This window comes from Crinia signifera, chromosome 2, assembly GCF_055691185.1.
Source record: "Crinia signifera chromosome 2, ASM5569118v1, whole genome shotgun sequence".
Classification (NCBI taxonomy): domain Eukaryota; kingdom Metazoa; phylum Chordata; class Amphibia; order Anura; family Myobatrachidae; genus Crinia; species Crinia signifera.
The window spans coordinates 48,754,676-48,774,110 of record NC_139218.1 but is presented as its reverse complement, the minus strand read 5'-3'; positions in this window follow the sequence as shown (position 1 = coordinate 48,774,110).

Here is a 19,435-nt window from a genome sequence, read left to right as displayed (position 1 = left end):
TACACGTGTTGAAACACTACACTTAAAAATAATAAAAATGTCCCAATCATCGCAAAGACTGTATTCAGCGGAGGAGGCATATGCCCTTCTTGCCTCTGACACTGACACAGCCAGTGAAGTAAGCGATGAATTGGCATTTGTCTTAAGCTCCTCTTCCTCCTCTAGTGATGAGGGACCCCCTCAAAGACGCCCCCGTAGAGCAGCTGAGACCCCCCCCCCCAATGATTGATCTCGTATGGGCCCCACCACCAGACAATTTTGAGCCCCAGGTTCCTGAGTTTTTGGCCAACCCAGGAATCCAATTTGATAGTACAGGCCTCAAAGAAATTGACTTTTTCAAAGACTTTTTCTCTGATGATTTTATAAATTTAATGGTGGACCAAAGTAATTTATATGCCCAGCAGTTCATTGCCCAAAACCCCACGTCATCATTTGCTGGGTGGACCCCTGTAGATGCAGTAGAGATGATGATGTTTTGGGGTCTGGTGTTACATATGGGCATAGTTAAAAAGCCCAAAAATATTAGGCAATATTGGAGTACAGATGTTCTGTACAGCACCCCACTTCATCGTATGGCCATGACCCGGACTCGTTTTGAGACAATCCTTAAATTTTTGCATTACAATGATAATGCACAGTGCCCACCCAGAGATGATCCCACCTTTGACCGGCTATTCAAAGTCAGGCCGGTCATTGATCATTTCAGCGCCAAATTTGCTGAGATGTACATCCCCCAAAAATTCATTTGTGTGGACGAGTCACTTATACATTTTAAAGGAAGGGTTAAATTCCGCCAGTACCTTCCCAATAAGAGGGCAAGGTATGGCATAAAAATGTATAAGCTGTGCGAAAGTACCTCAGGGTACACCCACAGGTTTAGGGTATATGAAGGGAAGGACACAAGAATTGAACCGCCAGAATGCCCCCCCTCCCTCGTAGGTGTTAGTGGAAAGATTGTCTGGGATTTAGTGCACCCCTTCCTGGATAAAGGTTATCACCTCTATGTGGATAACTTTTACACCAGCATCCCCCTGTTTAAGGCCCTTGGTTCAAGAGGTACAGCAGCTTGCGGTACTGTGCGCAAGAACCAAAGAGGCCTCCCAAAAACGCACGTTGCCCAATTACTGAGAAAGGGTGAAAGCAGGGGAATATGCACCGAAAATATGTTGTTGGTCAAATATAAGGACAAGAGGGATGTCCTTATACTGACAACAATTCACGGAGACAGTACCACCTCCGTCCCTGTACGAGGTACCAGTACCCACACCTCAAAACCTATTTGTATCCTAGATTACAATAAGTACATGGGCGGAGTGGATCTTTCAGATCAGGTACTGAAGCCGTACAGTGCCCTGCGGAAAACAAAAATATGGTACAAGAAGCTGGCCGTGTATATCATCCAGATGGCACTGTATAACGCTTACGTACTATTCCGTTCTACCAGCCAGACGGGGACATTTATGCACTTTCAAGAGGAAGACATAAAGGGCCTAATATTTGGGAACCAGCAGGCAGAGGGCCCCAGTACTTCTAGTACTGGCCCCAGTACTTCTAGTACTGGCCCCCGTATTGTATCAGGGCAGCATTTTCCTAACGAAATCCCCTCCACTGGAAAAAAGGGCAGGACACAAAAAAGGTGCAAAGTTTGCTATAAAAAGGGAATACGAAAGCAAACTATTTTCCACTGTGAAACTTGCCCCGACAAACCCGGCCTATGTATGAAGGAGTGCTTTAAAATATACCACACATCTATGGATTATTAGGTTCATCATTTCACCGTGCTTCGGGGGTCTTGCTAATGCGACATAGCACCCACCATTCATTCTACCAGAATCTGTGCTGCAAAATCCAAATATCACTCCTTCCCTTCTGAGTCCTGCCATGCACCCAAATGGTATTTTTTGGTCACATATGAGGCATTGCCGTAATCGGGAGAAATTGGGGCAAAGATTTTGGGGTACTTTGTCTCCTTCATTCCTTGTGAAAATGAAAAATTTTGAGCCAGAACTGCATTTTTGTGTAAAAAAATGTAATTTTCATTTTCACAGCCCAGTTGTACCACAATTGGTGAAACCCCTGGGGGTTTCAAATGTACACTATACCCCTAGATGAATTCCCTGAGGGGTGTAGTTTGCAAAATGGGGTCACTTGTGGGGGGTTCCACTGTATTGGTGCTTTGGGGGTCTTGCGAATGCGACATAGCACCCACCATTCATTCCACCAGAATGTGTGCTGCAAAATCCAAATATCACTCCTTCCCTTCTGAGTCCTGCCATTTTTGGTCACATATGAGGCATTGCCGTACTCGGGAGAAATTGGGGCACAGATTTTGGGGTGCTTTGTCTCCTTCATTCCTTGTGAAAATGAAAAATTTTGAGCCAGAACTGCATTTTTGTGTAAAAAAAATGTAATTTTTATTTTCACAGCCCAGTTGTACCACAATTGGTGAAACCCCTGGGGGTTTGAAATGTACACTATACCCCTAGATGAATTCCCTGAGGGGTATAGTTTGCAAAATGGGGTCACTTGTGGGGGGGTTCCACTGTATTGGTGCTTCGGGGGTCTTGCTAATGCAACATAGCACCCACCATTCATTCCACCAGAATGTGTGCTGCAAAATCCAAATATCACTCATTCCCTTCTGAGTCCTGCCCGTTTTGGTCACATATGAGGCATTGCCGTATTAGGGAGAAATTGGGGCACAGATTTTGGGGTGCTTTGTCTCCTTCATTCCTTGTGAAAATGAAAAATTTTGAGCCAGAACTGCATTTTTGTGTAAAAAAAATGTAATTTTTCATTTTCACAGCCCAGTTGTACCACAATTGGTGAAACCCCTGGGGGTTTGAAATGTACACTATACCCCTAGATGAATTCCCTGAGGGGTGTAGTTTGCAAAATGGGGTCACTTGTGGGGGGTTCCACTGTATTGGTGCTTTGGGGGTCTTGCTAATGCGACATAGCACCCACCATTCATTCCACCAGAATGTGTGCTGCAAAATCCAAATATCACTCCTTCCCTTCTGAGTCCTGCCATTTTTGGTCACATATGAGGCATTGCCGTACTCGGGAGAAATTGGGGCACAGATTTTGGGGTGCTTTGTCTCCTTCATTCCTTGTGAAAATGAAAAATTTTGAGCCAGAACTGCATTTTTGTGTAAAAAAAATGTAATTTTTATTTTCACAGCCCAGTTGTACCACAATTGGTGAAACCCCTGGGGGTTTGAAATGTACACTATACCCCTAGATGAATTCCCTGAGGGGTATAGTTTGCAAAATAAGGTCACTTGTGGGGGGGTTCCACTGTATTGGTGCTTCGGGGGTCTTGCTAATGCAACATAGCACCCACCATTCATTCCACCAGAATGTGTGCTGCAAAATCCAAATATCACTCCTTCCCTTCTGAGTCCTGCCCGTTTTGGTCACATATGAGGCATTGGCGTACTCGGGAGAAATTGGGGCACAGATTTTGGGGTGCTTTGTCTCCTTCATTCCTTGTGAAAATGAAAAATTTTGAGCCAGAACTGCATTTTTGTGTAAAAAAAATGTAATTTTTCATTTTCACAGCCCAGTTGTACCACAATTGGTGAAACCCCTGGGGGTTTGAAATGTACACTATACCCCTAGATGAATTCCCTGAGGGGTGTAGTTTTCAAAATGGGGTCACTTGTGGGGGGTTCCACTGTATTGGTGCTTCGGGGTCTTGCTAATGCGACATAGCACCCACCATTCATTCCACCAGAATGTGTGCTGCAAAATCCAAATATCACTCCTTCCCTTCTGAGTCCTGCCATTTTTGGTCACATATGAGGCATTGCCGTACTCGGGAGAAATTGGGGCACAGATTTTGGGGTGCTTTGTCTCCTTCATTCCTTGTGAAAATGAAAAATTTTGAGCCAGAACTGCATTTTTGTGTAAAAAAAATGTAATTTTCATTTTCACAGCCCAGTTGTACCACAATTGGTGAAACCCCTGGGGGTTTGAAATGTACACTATACCCCTAGATGAATTCCCTGAGGGGTATAGTTTGCAAAATGGGGTCACTTGTGGGGGGGTTCCACTGTATTGGTGCTTCGGGGGTCTTGCTATTGCAACATAGCACCCACCATTCATTCCACCAGAATGTGTGCTGCAAAATCCAAATATCACTCCTTCCCTTCTGAGTCCTGCCCGTTTTGGTCACATATGAGGCATTGCCGTACTCGGGAGAAATTGGGGCATAGATTTTGGGGTGCTTTGTCTCCTTCATTCCTTGTGAAAATGAAAAATTTTGAGCCAGAACTGCATTTTTGTGTAAAAAAAAATGTAATTTTTCATTTTCACAGCCCAGTTGTACCACAATTGGTGAAACCCCTGGGGGTTTGAAATGTACACTATACCCCTAGATGAATTCCCTGAGGGGTGTAGTTTTCAAAATGGGGTCACTTGTGGGGGGTTCCACTGTATTGGTGCTTCGGGGTCTTGCTAATGCGACATAGCACCCACCATTCATTCCACCAGAATGTGTGCTGCAAAATCCAAAAATCACTCCTTCCCTTCTGAGTCCTGCCATGCACCCAAATGGTATTTTTTGGTCACATATGAGGCATTGCCGTACTCGGGAGAAATTGGGGCACAGATTTTGGGGTGCATTGTCTCCTTCATTCCTTGTGAAAATGAAAAATTTTGAGCCAGAACTGCATTTTTGTGTAAAAAATGTAATTTTTCATTTTCACAGCCCAGTTGTACCACAATTGGTGAAACCCCTGGGGGTTTGAAATGTACACTATACCCCTAGATGAATTCCCTGAGGGGTGTAGTTTGCAAAATGGGGTCACTTGTGGGGGTGTTCCACTGTATTGGTGCTTCGGGGGTCTTGCTAATGCGACATAGCACCCACCATTCATTCCACCAGAATCTGTGCTGCAAAATCCAAAAATCACTCCTTCCCTTCTGAGTCCTGCCATGCACCCAAATGGTATTTTTTGGTCACATATGAGGCATTGCTGTACTCGGGAGAAATTGGGGCACAGATTTTGGGGTGCTTTGTCTCCTTCATTCCTTGTGAAAATGAAAACACAGACTGTATCGACCAAAATTTACCACTAACTTGAAGTACAATGTGTCACGAGAAAACAATCTCAAAATCACTGGGATAAGTAAAAGCAAATAAAAGTTATCCCCACTTAAGTGATACATGTCAGATTTGAAAAAAAGGGCTCTGTCAGGAAGGCAAAAACAGGCTGCGTCGGTAAGGGGTTAATAAGGTTTTCTTAAAAATTAAGTATTTAAGGGGCAGATTTATTAAGCTTGGAGAAGAGATAAACTGGAGATAAAGCGGAGAAAAGGTAAAAGGAGATAAAGCACCAGCCAATCAGCTCCCAACTGTCTTTTTCAAACACAGCTGATTGGCTAGTGCTTTATCTCCTTTTACCTTTTCTCCGCTTTATCTCCAGTTTATCTCTTCTCCAAGCTTAATAAATCTGCCCCTTAATTTCTAACAGAAGAACATTTTTCTAGATAAATTGTACCACAATAAACATATCAAAACATAATAAGAAAAATAAAACATATATAAAAAGTACAGTAAGTATTTTTCTCTGGAGCTGAATTTGCTATAGGTGTATAAGAGGTCACACCATTCCAACTGGATAAATTGTTGAATAATTATATTACCAATCCAGAATATGGGTATATGCTGATGGACTCACTCCATGATGGTAGGTAGGTTGGTAGAAACTGGAGGAGATGGGAATTATATCGTCCCACGTCTGCAAACGTGTCCTTTGTATTCTCTTGTAAAGTGCACTTTAAAAATAACCAGGAATTTCTGGAGTCCTTGACAAACTGCAACTTTGTTTACTGGTTAATTAGGGGCAAAGAAAATGTCCCAGATACAATGTCCAGTTTGATGTAGGAGTTCTCAGAATAGCAGCCAGTAGATGATAAATACCAGTTAGGGGTGATTGGGATTAAGCTCAACGCGTTACCCCAGATGTAACACTCCGGCTTCCTCAGGAGCAGTCTGCAGCTGCCCCCTATACCTGTAAGTCTTGCAGAACAAGTTAGGGGAGGCGGGCCATACGGATGTCAGACTCAAACATGAATGCACTAATGTCTAAGGGTCAGATTGGCCTACAGGGGTGTAGGTGGCACCCCAAGTGGGCCCCACTACCTCCTCAAAGGAACAGGCATGAGCGGTGTATATACAGTATATACATAGGCATGCGCACGGGGGGTGCCAGGGGTGCACAGGCACCTCCAAATGACCCGCACCCCCCGCACGATTGCATTACCTCCTGACCGGCAGCAGCAGAGTGTCAGTTAGGGTTGGTCGGCGGCCGGCGGGTGGCCGCTAAATGGCTGATATCCATGTCAGGGTGGGTGCCTTCCCCCTCCTTCCTCCAGAAGCCACCGGCTCCCTCTCCTCCCTCCGCTGCGCTTCAGTGCCGCTGTCTTCCCCAATGTCCCCCGACTGTGCCCCAAGCAGAGTCGGAGCGATCAGCTCAGCGCTCCCCTTTGTAACCTAGATCAGCTCTGCATACAGTCAGGTAGAGCAGGCTGTGCTCTACCTGACTGAGGAGCCAGCCAGGAAATGTAGGGAGGAGGCTGATTCGCTGTCACCGCGTTTGAGTCAGGAGAGCAGGCAGCACTGCAGAGGGCATTGGCAGTCCTAACTTAAAGGTATGTGACATCCAACAAAGATAATACTTAAACAGCAGATGGGGACCATGGCTGGCACAGGGGAATAGAGGCATGGCTAACACAAGGGGAAGGGGACATGGCTGACACAGGTGAAAGGGGACATGGCTGACACAGGGGAAAGGGGACATGGCTGACACAGGGGGACATGGCTGACACGGGGACATGGCTGGCACATCGGGAAGGGGTACATGGCTGATACAGCAGGATGGGGGACATAGCTGACACAGGGGGGAAGGAATGGCATAATATGGAATAGTCATTACGGCGTGTGGCATAATGTGTAATGGGCATCACGTGTGTCAAATAATGTGTAATGGGCATCACCATGTCAGGCCTAACCTGTAATGGGCATCACAGCGTGAGGCGCAAAATATAATGGGCATCAAATTGTGAGGCACGACATGTAATGGGCATCACGGTGTTTGGTATAACGTGTTAAGGGCATTACGTTGTGTGGCATTACGTGTAATGGGCATTATGGCATGTGGTATACTATGTAATGGGTGTGTGACGTGTAATAGGCATTACATAGTTACATAGTAGGTAAGGCTGAAAAAAGACTTGCGTCCATCTAGTTCAACCTGGTATAGATATCCATTGCTGATTTGGTAGGTTCTGGTATTTTACAGACAAATTATGTTTCTTATTTGTACCCATGGATGTTTTTCTCCAGTAAATGTTTGTCCAACTTTGCCTTGAACGCATTTAATGAGCCAGCCGTTACCACCTCTCTGGGAAGAGAGTTCCAGAGTTTGACTGTTCTGACCGTAGAAATTCTTTCTACTAGCTGAATGAAATCTTTTTTCTTCTAATCTCAGAGCCAGATTAAGATCTAAATGGGCCTGGAGCTGAAAATTATCAATGGCCTATTATGCACAATAATAGGGGTTGCGGCCAGCACCTAATAATGTGGGGGGCGTGACCAGTGTTCTGGTTGGGTGGTCTGCTCATGGGTGTGTCTGTATTTGTGTAAATACTTTCAACTAATTATATATGCCTGGAAAAGGCAGGGGGCTGGCATTAGAAAAATGCAGGGAGATATATTGGCGGGTGCCCTCCAAAGGTGCAAATGCAGGATACCGATGTTCCAAGATACTTGCAGAGTGAGGTGGCATTCCAGTCATAAAAAAAATACTGAAAGCCGAAACTTGGTAAACAACGGGCGAAATGTAATAGGGTGTGATTTTTTAGACATGTGCGATTTTTGGTCAAAAACGGCCGAAATCGCACATTTTCCGAAAATCGCACATTTAATAGGTTGAAAATCGCGGTAAAAAATCGCACTTTTTACCGCGAAATCGCACTTTTAGAAGTGCGATTTTTAGTCACATTTCAATTCGCATCCAGATGTTTTCCCATTATAAAGTATACAACTCGCAAATGTAATAGGGTGCGATTTTTGGTAAATGTTACCAAAAATCGCAAAAAAAATAGACCAGGTTCTGACAGGCGAATTTGACAGAACCATGCACAGATCATTGAGATCTGTGCATGGTTCTGTTAATAAAAATGTGTAAAAGTGTTTTTATAAAAAAAAAACGGCGTGGGGTCCCCCCTCCTAAGCATAACCAGCCCCGGGCTCATTGAGCCGGACCTGGTTCCAAAAATACGGGGGGACAAAAAGCATAGGGGTCCCCCGTATTTCTGAAACCAGCCCCGGACTCTTGGACCGGTCCTGGTTCCAAAAATACGGGGGACAAAAAATCTGGGGGTCCCCCGTATTTTGAAACCAGCACCGGGCTCCAACAGCCCGCGGTGTCATGCCACAGCCGGGGGACACTTTTTATACAAGGTCCCCCGGCCAAAACATGAGCACCGTGGCTGGTCAGCCTTGGACGGGGTACCTGGAGGAGTGGGGACCCCCCCAATAAAGGGGTCCCCCCCCCCAGGCTTCACCCGTCCAGGGCTGAAGCCCGGGGCTGTCACCGGCGTCCGTGGCCAGTGGACGCCGGCCTGATAGGGTTAAATACATCATACATATCATTACATTGCTTTTTACTGGCGAACTACAAGTGCCAGCAGACCTCCCCCGCATGCTGGGACTTGGAGAACCACAAGTCCCAGCATGCGGGGCATTAATGGGCCCGCTGGGACTTGTAGTCCACCTGTAAAAAGAATGTTTATAAAAAACACACACACAGAGAAGTACAAGTTTATTACACACACACACCTCAATTTTACACCAGCGTTACTTACCATTCCTGGATCCAGCGCTGGTCTGGCTGCTTCACAGCCGGCTCCCTCCGCACTGACAGGCAGCGGGGAGAAGCGGCTGTCTCCGTCGCTTCTAACAGCCTCTGTAGCGCTGTCCGAGTGCTACAGAGGCTGAGAGCGTGATTGGCTGAGCTACAGTATGCGTCTCCATGGAGACGCATAGCTCAGTCCTGATTGGCTGAGCTATGCGTCTCCATGGAGACGCATACTGTAGCTCAGCCAATCACGCTCTCAGCCTCTGTAGCACTCGGACAGCGCTACAGAGGCTGTTAGAAGCGACGGAGACAGCCGCTTCTCCCCGCTGCCTGTCAGTGCGGAGGGAGCCGGCTGTGAAGCAGCCAGACCAGCGCTGGATCCAGGAATGGTAAGTAACGCTGGTGTAAAATTGAGGTGTGTGTGTGTAATAAACTTGTACTTCTCTGTGTGTGTGTTTTTTATAAACATTCTTTTTACAGGTGGACTACAAGTCCCAGCGGGCCCATTAATGCCCCGCATGCTGGGACTTGTGGTTCTCCAAGTCCCAGCATGCGGGGGAGGTCTGCTGGCACTTGTAGTTCGCCAGTAAAAAGCAATGTAATGATATGTATGATGTATTTAACCCTATCAGGCCGGCGTCCACTGGCCACGGACGCCGGTGACAGCCCCGGGCTTCAGCCCTGGACGGGTGAAGCCTGGGGGGGGGGGGACCCCTTTATTGGGGGGGTCCCCACTCCTCCAGGTACCCCGTCCAAGGCTGACCAGCCACGGTGCTCATGTTTTGGCCGGGGGACCTTGTATAAAAAGTGTCCCCCGGCTGTGGCATGACACCGCGGGCTGTTGGAGCCCGGTGCTGGTTTCAAAATACGGGGGACCCCCAGATTTTTTGTCCCCCGTATTTTTGGAACCAGGACCGGTCCAAGAGTCCGGGGCTGGTTTCAGAAATACGGGGGACCCCTATGCTTTTTGTCCCCCCGTATTTTTGGAACCAGGTCCGGCTCAATGAGCCCGGGGCTGGTTATGCTTAGGAGGGGGGACCCCACGCCGTTTTTTTTTTTACTTTTTTTTTTTGGAACAAAATCGCATTTATGAAAATGCGCACATTTTCATGACTGAAAATGCGCACATTTTCATGACTAAAAATCGCGGCAAATCGCGGCAAATCGCATTTTTTGCCGCTAATTCGCATCTCATTACATATGCGAATTCGCGGCAAAAAATTCGATTTTTAAAGGTGCGATTTGGTGCGATTTTTTTTTAGTCTAAAAATCGCACCCTATTACATTTCGCCCAACATTTCAGCACCTTTTATGTGGCTACCTAAATTTACCACACCATATACCACTTATACAACACATGCAACACAATAGTAACCCCCTCATACTGTACTTGCCTCTTACACATTGTGCCACATGGAATGAGCCAAAATTCACACTGACTGAGCCAAAATTCACACTATGGCACACAGATTGAGTCAAAATTCACATTATGCCACACAGATTAAGGCAAAATACACATTTTGCCACATGGATTGAGCCAAAATACACATAACATACACATATTATACCAAACAGATTGAGCAATAATGCACAATATGTTTCATAAATAGGGGCATTGCGCGCTGAAGGCGCGCTTTAAAAATTTACACCATAATGCCCATTACATGTTAAGCCAAACACCATATTCTCCATTACGTATTATGCCAAACACCATAATGCCTATGAAAAATGATGCTACTTAAGTGTTGCTTACCAACATGTTCATTGCCAGGGGTTCCATGCTTATTGCCAGGGGTTCCATGCTCATTGCCATGTGGGATTACATGCTCATTGCCAAGGGGAAATACATGCTTGCGGTAACTGGGGGATAGCCGTTGCCGGGCAGAAATGACAGCCATTGACAGCTGGGCAGAGAGCAGGGGGCTGCCTGGCTGTATTCAGAGCACTGCATGTCCAGGCTATTTGAAATACTACCCCTTTCACACCAGAAAATGCAGGGATTTACCCGGGAATATGGCGCCAAGATCATGCAGGGACATTCCCGGACTGGACCGTTTTACACCAGTCTAGTCCCTGCATTTTTTTGTGTGAGGGGGAGAGAAAACAACCCCCGTCCCCCTTTAAACAACCAGCTACATCTTCGGAAACCAACTGACGATTTACATGTAGGCTTCAAATGATTTTGGTCCTGTGAAACTGGGCCATTTGGTTCCAGAGAAATCTGTCAAACAACATGAACAGCCATGAAATTACATTTCAGAAATGAAAAAAAATTGGTTTACCCGCAATATCTCTAGAACCAATGAACCCATATGGACCAGGTATCAGATTGAAGGCCCAGCAATTTGGGTTCGACTGAGATCAACCTCAAGCTTCTGTGATGCCGGAGGGGGAACTGGCAGCCGTTGGAACCGGGTGGAGGTCGGAATTAGCGGGTCCCATGTTATCCTATGGGGAAAACGTTCCAGGTTTGCCTGTCGGTATCTCCGGTTCCCGGGGGGCTACCGACACGGGGCTGGGCTCGTTAGAAAGCTCTGGCCCTCAGCTACAGAATGGGCCTATTTGGAGAATGGGCCTGGAGCTGTAGCTCCATCAGCTCCATTGTTAATCCGGCCCTGTCTAATCTATACTCATGCCCTCGCGTCCTAGATTCCTTTCTAGTAGAAAATAGGGTGTGTGACAGTTCCTTATATTGGCCCTTGATATACTTGTACATGTTGAGCATATCCCCCCTTAAACGTCTCTTTTCTAATGTAAATAGTCCCAAATTGCTTAATCTCTCCCCGTAGCTTAAATTCTCCATTCCCCTAATAAGCTTTGTTGCTCGCCTTTGGACTTTTTCTAATTCTATGATGTCCTTTTTATAGTGTGGGGCCCAGAACTGTACTCCGTACTCTAGGTGAGGTCTCACCAATGCTTTATATAGTGGCATAATTACCCTTGAGTCCAGGTTGAATTACGGTGTACATTTTTTAGCGCACACTGTCCCTATTGTCCATATTTTACAAAAATTTGTCAAGCACTTGCATAATGTGTAATGGACATTACAGTGTGTGGCTCTATGTGGAATGGGCATTACAGTGTTGGAATTATGTGTAATGGGCATTACAGTGTAAATTTTTGCAGCGCGCCTCAGGCGCGCATTGTCCCTTTTTCTTGTATGTGTGGGGGGACTGATTAATTCTGAAGTGCATATACATAACTCACCTTCTATTTATTTTGCATTGATGCCCAATAGGCATTGATAGACACGCCCAGTAGGCTGTGATGGACACGCTCAGTAGGCGGCGATGGACACGCCCAGTAGGTGGTGATGGACACTCCCCTTCAATGGTGCACCCCCTAAGAAAATGGGCTGCGCATGCCTATGAGTATATACTGATAATGCATTCAATTTGGAGTACTCTGGATTGTTAGACACCACAGATTTTAGGTTGTCTGCCTTGTAGCATCAGGGAGTTGTGTTGTAGAGATACTGATTTAAGTGTCATTCATCTTATGCTGTGTATAGTTAGATATAACACTCAAATTTGACTATACTGTATAGTGGAAATCCAATGGAATGCACATAGAATACATAGGGGGAGGGGCCCTAAACTGCACACCCTGGACATATGAGGTGCTACCTGCTGAGACCTGTAGTGCAGCAAGCAGGAGGAGGAGTTTGCAGGTGCACACTAAATATAAATGCTAGACCTTTTAATAACTTTGCTATATTGCATTGGAGGTTATTAGCATAATGATGGCCATTATTATCGGCTTGTCCACCACGTCCAGGTTACCTCAATAGGACAAGTCCCTAACACTACTCTGAGACAGGTCCAGGGCACAGGACCCCCCAGGCCAGCCCAGCAGAGCCACCCCATGATATTAGTGTGAAATTGAAGTGATAGTAAGAGGGATAGGGGAAATTATATGTGATAAGACTTACCTAAGTAAGAGGTAATAATAAATGTGAAGGGTGCTACATATATATTAAACAAACTAAAGGGGTGAAGGAAAGTGTACGATATGATGCCATGGAGCAGCCCAGCAACAGCAGCCCAAAGAGCCCTGCGCCCCAAATTTGGGACAGGTGGGTGGGGTGCTAGTTAAGGAGGAAGGCGTCTCTAGTTCCTTCCAGTGTGTATGAATACACAATATATAGTACATAGGGGGAGGGGCAATATAGCAAAGTTATTAAAAGGTCTAGCATTTATATTTAGTGTGCACCTGCAAACTCCTCCTCCTGCTTAATGCACATAGAATGCTTTCAGTAGCATTTGATGCAGATTTGACCCCAATGCGAGTCCACATTTAGTGGAAATCGAACAGAAAAATAGTCTTGGCAGGCTAAACTATATTTTAGAACTCTAATCTAATTGAAATGAATGCCAGATCGAATAGAACAGCATATCGAATCGAAATCCGCATCTGTGTCTTTTCATCTTATAGTGGCGGATCCAAAATTTTTAATATCGGAGATACACCAACCGCTGACAAACATGGTCAGTCGGGACTCACTGGCAGTTGGTGCAGATCCTTTATTTGAATTCTGGACTGTGCTACGGCCCCACCCCTAGAGCAACCATTAATTTTAATATAGAATAGTGGTCGCTAAAGCCCCATACGCACTTCTAGAAGATATTTTAAAAGATATTGTTCAGAAAGGCTTGTTCCCTCAATATAGTTAATGATGACCCCCAGGGCCGCCGACAGGGGGGTGCCAGAGGTACAGCTGTCCCAGACTCCAGCCTCTGGAGGGGACCGGGCAGCTGCCCACAGTGGCACGGCACCACCCCCGCACCCGCACAATGCATCCCATACCCGGCGCAGGCGTCCAGGCACGCACAATACACAGTGCAGCCTGCAGAAAGCCAAGCCTAGGATACAGAGGAGCTCGGCGCTCTGCAGGCTGCACTGTGCAGTGAGTGCTCCGAGTCCCGTCTCCTGACATAAAAGAGGGAGAAGATTCTGCACTGCCACTGCTTGAGCCTGGGAGATATTGCCCCGCCGCCACCGCTGGTAAGTAGTAGTAGATGGGGGGGAGGCAGGGGGGCTAGCACGCGTGAGGGGGGGGGGGTGCCGCTGAATGAAGGTCAGTCACGGGCCCCAACATTACTAGTGGCGGCCCTGATGACCCCTCCCATCTACTGAACTTGGGGGTCAATTTTGGCTATATAGCTAATGACCCGCATGTTTAACAGGTCCAGGTGATGTCACTGAACTATACATTTTACAGACATCGTTCAGTGTGCACTTCCAGTTCTTTTTCTTTGCACATTGTCTAACAGACTGTTTTCGCACGTTATATAGGGAAGCAGACTTTCTGCAGCCTCTGCATTCACATCACTTTAGGGAACGTGAGAAACTAAATCAATTTGGCTGTATTACATCATTTATTGTCACAATATCATTGTTTAAAGTGTGCTCCCTGGACCAAAGAAAAACGTGCCATGCGATGCGATTTCATTACGCAGAATAGCCCACTACGAAAAATGCGTAGTGGTCGCCGTGCTAATACACAAGTACCCAAACAGCATGTACACAGAGAATATACACACACATAGCATACACACATTCCTTTAACCTAAAACAAACATCATTACAGTTAGTGGCATAATTACCTTACCCCCGGCATATACAGTACCACACACTGTCTTCTCAGATGCACACCATGCCTCCCCACCCTGGCCAGCTCTGTCCGACTCCAACAGCCTCAGTCACAAGGAGCACTGCCTGGGAGCAGGTACTGCACTCTAGCTCCCCCAAGCTTCATGCAGTCCAGCCGGCAGCCTGTCTCATTGTTCTATTAGGAAGACCAGCACAGCTGCTGTCAGCTTTGTTCCCCTTCGCCGTAAGGACCTAAGGAGGAGAGGGGACAGGGAGAGGAGGAGCAAGGTCAGAACAAGGGACCAAAAGGACCCTTGTGGCCTTGCTTTGCTCGCCACGCTTCGGGCATGGAGGGCTTATTCCTTCACTATCCACGCCACCACTGGTTGTCTTTAGTAACCAGGTGGCGATCAGAGCGAGCCACCGTGCCCAAAGTCTGACAAGCGAAGCAAGCCTGCGAGGGTCCATTTGGATCCCTTGTTCCAACCTTGTTCCTCCTCTCCCCAACCCCTCTCCTCCCCCGGTCCTTATGGCGAAGGGGAACTAGTCACAACCAAGCCATCACCCTCATTCTCCTGAGATGCTGGCCGCTTATGCGGCTGCAGCTACCAACATGCGTCTCTAGAAAGGTAAGTAAAAAAATAATGGGTGAGTTTTGGCCAACCTGCACCACACACGATGCCACCATATTGGAAACGCCTATGCTGCAGATTATTCTTTTGTAGAAGATAAAATGCATCAATAATTAACATTATTCTCGGCAAGTAAATGATTTATTTCCTAAATGTACTTTACAACAATGAATTTGATTTCTGAGTTAGACTTTGGTAGTAATGTGTCAGCATGGACTTAATAATATGAATTATTAACTCACTAGTACAGTCCAATATTTTACTTAACAGGGAATCTTTAGTTAATGGAATTTAGTTATTATATTTAATTGATGAATCTTAGGGTTTATTCATTTCTCTTTATTAATTCTTTAATTTAGTTTTGTAATCACACAGGCCTAAGCTGACAGTGATGCAGTATATGCTCTATGCATTCTATGATGTAACAGTAAGAGTAGCCTTTCCCAACTGTATAATAGATTATAGTGTGTATGCAACAGTTTGATCTAATGAGATATCCGGTGCTGCTTAGTGGCATCCGCTGAACAGATTTCTCATATATAGTAAGTTCTGTTTCAGCACCTTCCTTGCAGAAAAGTATATTATAACTTTCTCATTCTCAATTTTACCATGATCTTTGCTAATTTTATTATCTGCCGCATGTAACTAAAGGATACATTTAGTAAGATAGGAGTTACATTGAAGATGGGATGTTGCCCGTAGCAACCAATCGAATTCTGATTGTTATCTTTTAGAAGGTGGTAAATCAATAAGAAGTTGAATCTGATTAGTTGCTATGGGCAACATCCCATCTTCAGTAGAACTACCATCTTTGTAAATGTACCCATTACACTCCGGTAGATGGTAGAATTTTAGTTTAAGTTCTATAGTATGAGTATAGCCCCGTACACACTAGACGATCCTGCCTGAGACCAATACGGTTAATGATATTGGCCACAGACACGGGTGGTCAAATTGAGTGTACACACTAAACGATATTTGTAAACTTCATTCTGTGATGTCACCAGGACCCGCTGAACATGCAGGTCATTGGCTATATAACCAAAATCAACCCACATGTACAGTAGATTCGATAAATGACTGCAAATTAACTCATCAGCGATCAACTATGAATCAGGCCCAATGTGCGCATGTGCACAGTGTCTATTCACAGCTGCCCTGCTTGCATAATGGGGCCTGCCAGCTTCCCTCCCCCAGTGTGGGACCCTGCAGCCCACGGGTTGGACAGTCCCAAAAAACAGTACTGTCCCTTGAAAATTGTTAAAGTTGGGATGTATGGTCTTTAGCATCAGTCCCTACTCATTCCACGGGTGGGCCCTTCATGCCGCAAATCCAACACTGGCTATAATCTTGCATCCAACAGGAGATGGCATTAAAGTGAATTTGAATATTGTCATATTAATAAAAATGATTCTGAATTAGAAAAGATTCAGACTACTGCAACATGTGTCTCATCAGATGTACTAACAGTGCTTAGTACTGTGGCTTGTCTGCAGTGACTTATTTACAACCTCACTAGCACTAATTGCTTCAGACTTTCCTTTTAAGTTTAGGCGCATCTAATAGCCTGTAATTTCTACAATCGTTGTTTCTATAATTTAACACTGATTTTCCATGTTGTTCCTTTTTTGCTTCGTCAGCTTTCCCTTAGAAATGATTGGTCCTATGCAGGGTGCATTGTCTGTAGCGGCTATTTGTAGTCCGCTGATGTATAGATCATGCTTTAGATTTAATTACTGCATTGAACAGCATTAAAACTGTCGGATTCTACTCAATCACTTTATTGAATTTGGCATAATACTGTACATACTGTGCACTGCCTGGATGTGGGGCTACCTACACACACCTCCAGCATGTGGGGGCCACCTACACACTACCCTGACATGGGAGGGTCTTATAAAGAGTAAGCTGAAGCCTATAAACACAGGCCATGTAGATGAACCAGTATAAAGGCCCCTATACACTAGGCCGACATGTTCTAAGGACAAGTCGCACCTGATTTCCCTGGCAGGCTGTAGGCAGAGGCGGGAGATGGGCAGGGAAAAAGCGAGAGTGGGGTAGAGGGAGCTGCAGGAGAATCCCCCCCAAAAAACACACAAATGAATGGGCAGCCACTGATTGACAGAGAGCTATCCCAGCCAATCAGTGGCCGCCTATTGGTTTGTACTTTGTTTTTTTTAATCCATTTAATAAATGTTAATTTTTTTTTTTTTTTTGGGGGGGGGGAACAATTCAAACAGTCTGGTTTAAATGTTTCAATTAATTCGGCACTTGTTTCCTAGCAGGGCGCCCAGATTTCCTACGTACGCTCAGTAGTTAATTTAGTTAATTTATTCACTGCACCCTGAGTGAAATCGCATCGCATGGCCCTTTTTTTTGGCGTGAGATGTGAGATGAGATGAGATCAGATGAGATCTCAGTAGTTCATATGGTAAAACACCTAAAACAGCACCACCATGGTAAAACACCTAAAACAGCACCACTCTCCACGTCGCCCCGAAGCGTGGCGAGCCCCGAAGCGTGTCGAGCCCCGTAAGGGGAGGTGGAAATCATCCTTGGACCTTTTCATACCCCCACTATCCACGTCGGCGTGGAGTTGATTTTATATAGTGTGGCGAGCGCATCAAGCCACCGAGCCCGAAGCGTGGCGAGCAGACGCGGAATACATGTAAAGTAATCCGCAAACCCTCGCGGGGCTCGCTACGCTTGCCACGCTACGGGTTTGGTGGCTCGCTGCGCTCGGCACACTATATAAAATCAACTCCACGCTGACGTGTATAGTGGGAGTATGAAAAGGTTGGAGGATGCGTTCCGCTGCGCTCGCCACACTTTGGGGTGACGTGTAGATTGTCCTGTTTTAGGTGTTTTACCATATGAACTACTGAGATCTCATCTGATCTCATCTCATCTTATCTGTGATGCGATTTCACTCAGGGTGAAGTGAATAAATTAACTAAATTAACTACTGAGATCTCATCGCACACATCGCAAGGCACAAAAAGCCATGCGATGCGATGTGCAATGCGATTTCACTACGCAGAATAGCCCACTAAGCAAATAGCTTAGTGAGCGCCCTGCTAGGAAACAAGTACCATTAATTCTAATTTTTTTTTTTTTTTTATAAAAAATGGTCGTCCTTGAATGTTGATCGATATTAATGTTCTTATTTTAAAGTGGCTCAACATTGGATCTGCTACTAACGCTAGGGATGTTGATCCTGACTAGATGTTGGGCTTGAAAGGGTTAATGGGAGTAGATTGGACAATTGGTGATAAATCTGCTAAATGGAAAGAATGCTCCCCAATTATGGGGTTTCTAATACTTTTTTTTTTATGAAGCAGCTATATATATTTATTAATGCATTGTTCCAATTTATATAGTTACACAGGTAAAAATAATATGTAATGTATACACAACGGTGAATGAATTTATTTGTAATATTTAAAACAAATTGTATCCATTTTTAAAAATTGCGATTTCTGAGAAAATTGGTGCATAAGTGATAGTTTATCTTGTCAAGTAGCATCTACAGTATACTGCAAAGAAAATAATTGCTGTCTTCATAAGTGTTCCACTTGCTGTGATCTAGGTATTTAATATAGATATGATGATATATATGTAACCAAATCATGCAAAGCTGTACAGATGTAATGAAGAACTAGATACAGTACATTAGCCCAACTGCAGTTTCATTACATTATCTAAACCTGACATTTCTAACTGTTGATAGTATCAATGAAGCAGAAAAAAAATCCGGTACTTATATGTTAGTTGGGCGCCCACTATAGTTAGTACGCTTATACCCCCACTATCCATGTTAGTGTGGAGATGATTTTATATAGTGTGGCGAGCGCAACGAGCCACCGAGCCCGAAGCGCGGTGAGCGTAGCGAACCCCGCAAGGGGACGCGTAAAACTATGCAAATAGCTTAGTGGGCGCCCAACTAACATATAAGTACCAAAAATCCTTTATACAGATGGAGCAGTTCCCTTGGAGCTGCTCCTGGCAATAGAACTGCCATCCACCAACCGCTGTTATCTGCCGGAAGAAGGCTCGCGTGCACAAGACACTTGCACGCCCCGTTCCGATGGAGCCCTCCGTTGCCCTCTGCACCTCCCCTGCAGCCCCATCCCCCGATCGCTGCCCGTCTCCCTGAAGCAGATATCGGCAGGGAAAGCACTCCCCGGCGCAGTGTTGACGGGGATGTGTATCTGTGTGAGACGCTAGCGCATTCCTGTCACATGGACTGCCTCTATGTCAACCTGTGCCAGGTAAGGGATTCTGGCAATTCCATGAGCTGGCTGAGAGGCGCTCCATCTGTATACTGTTTAGGAGATAATC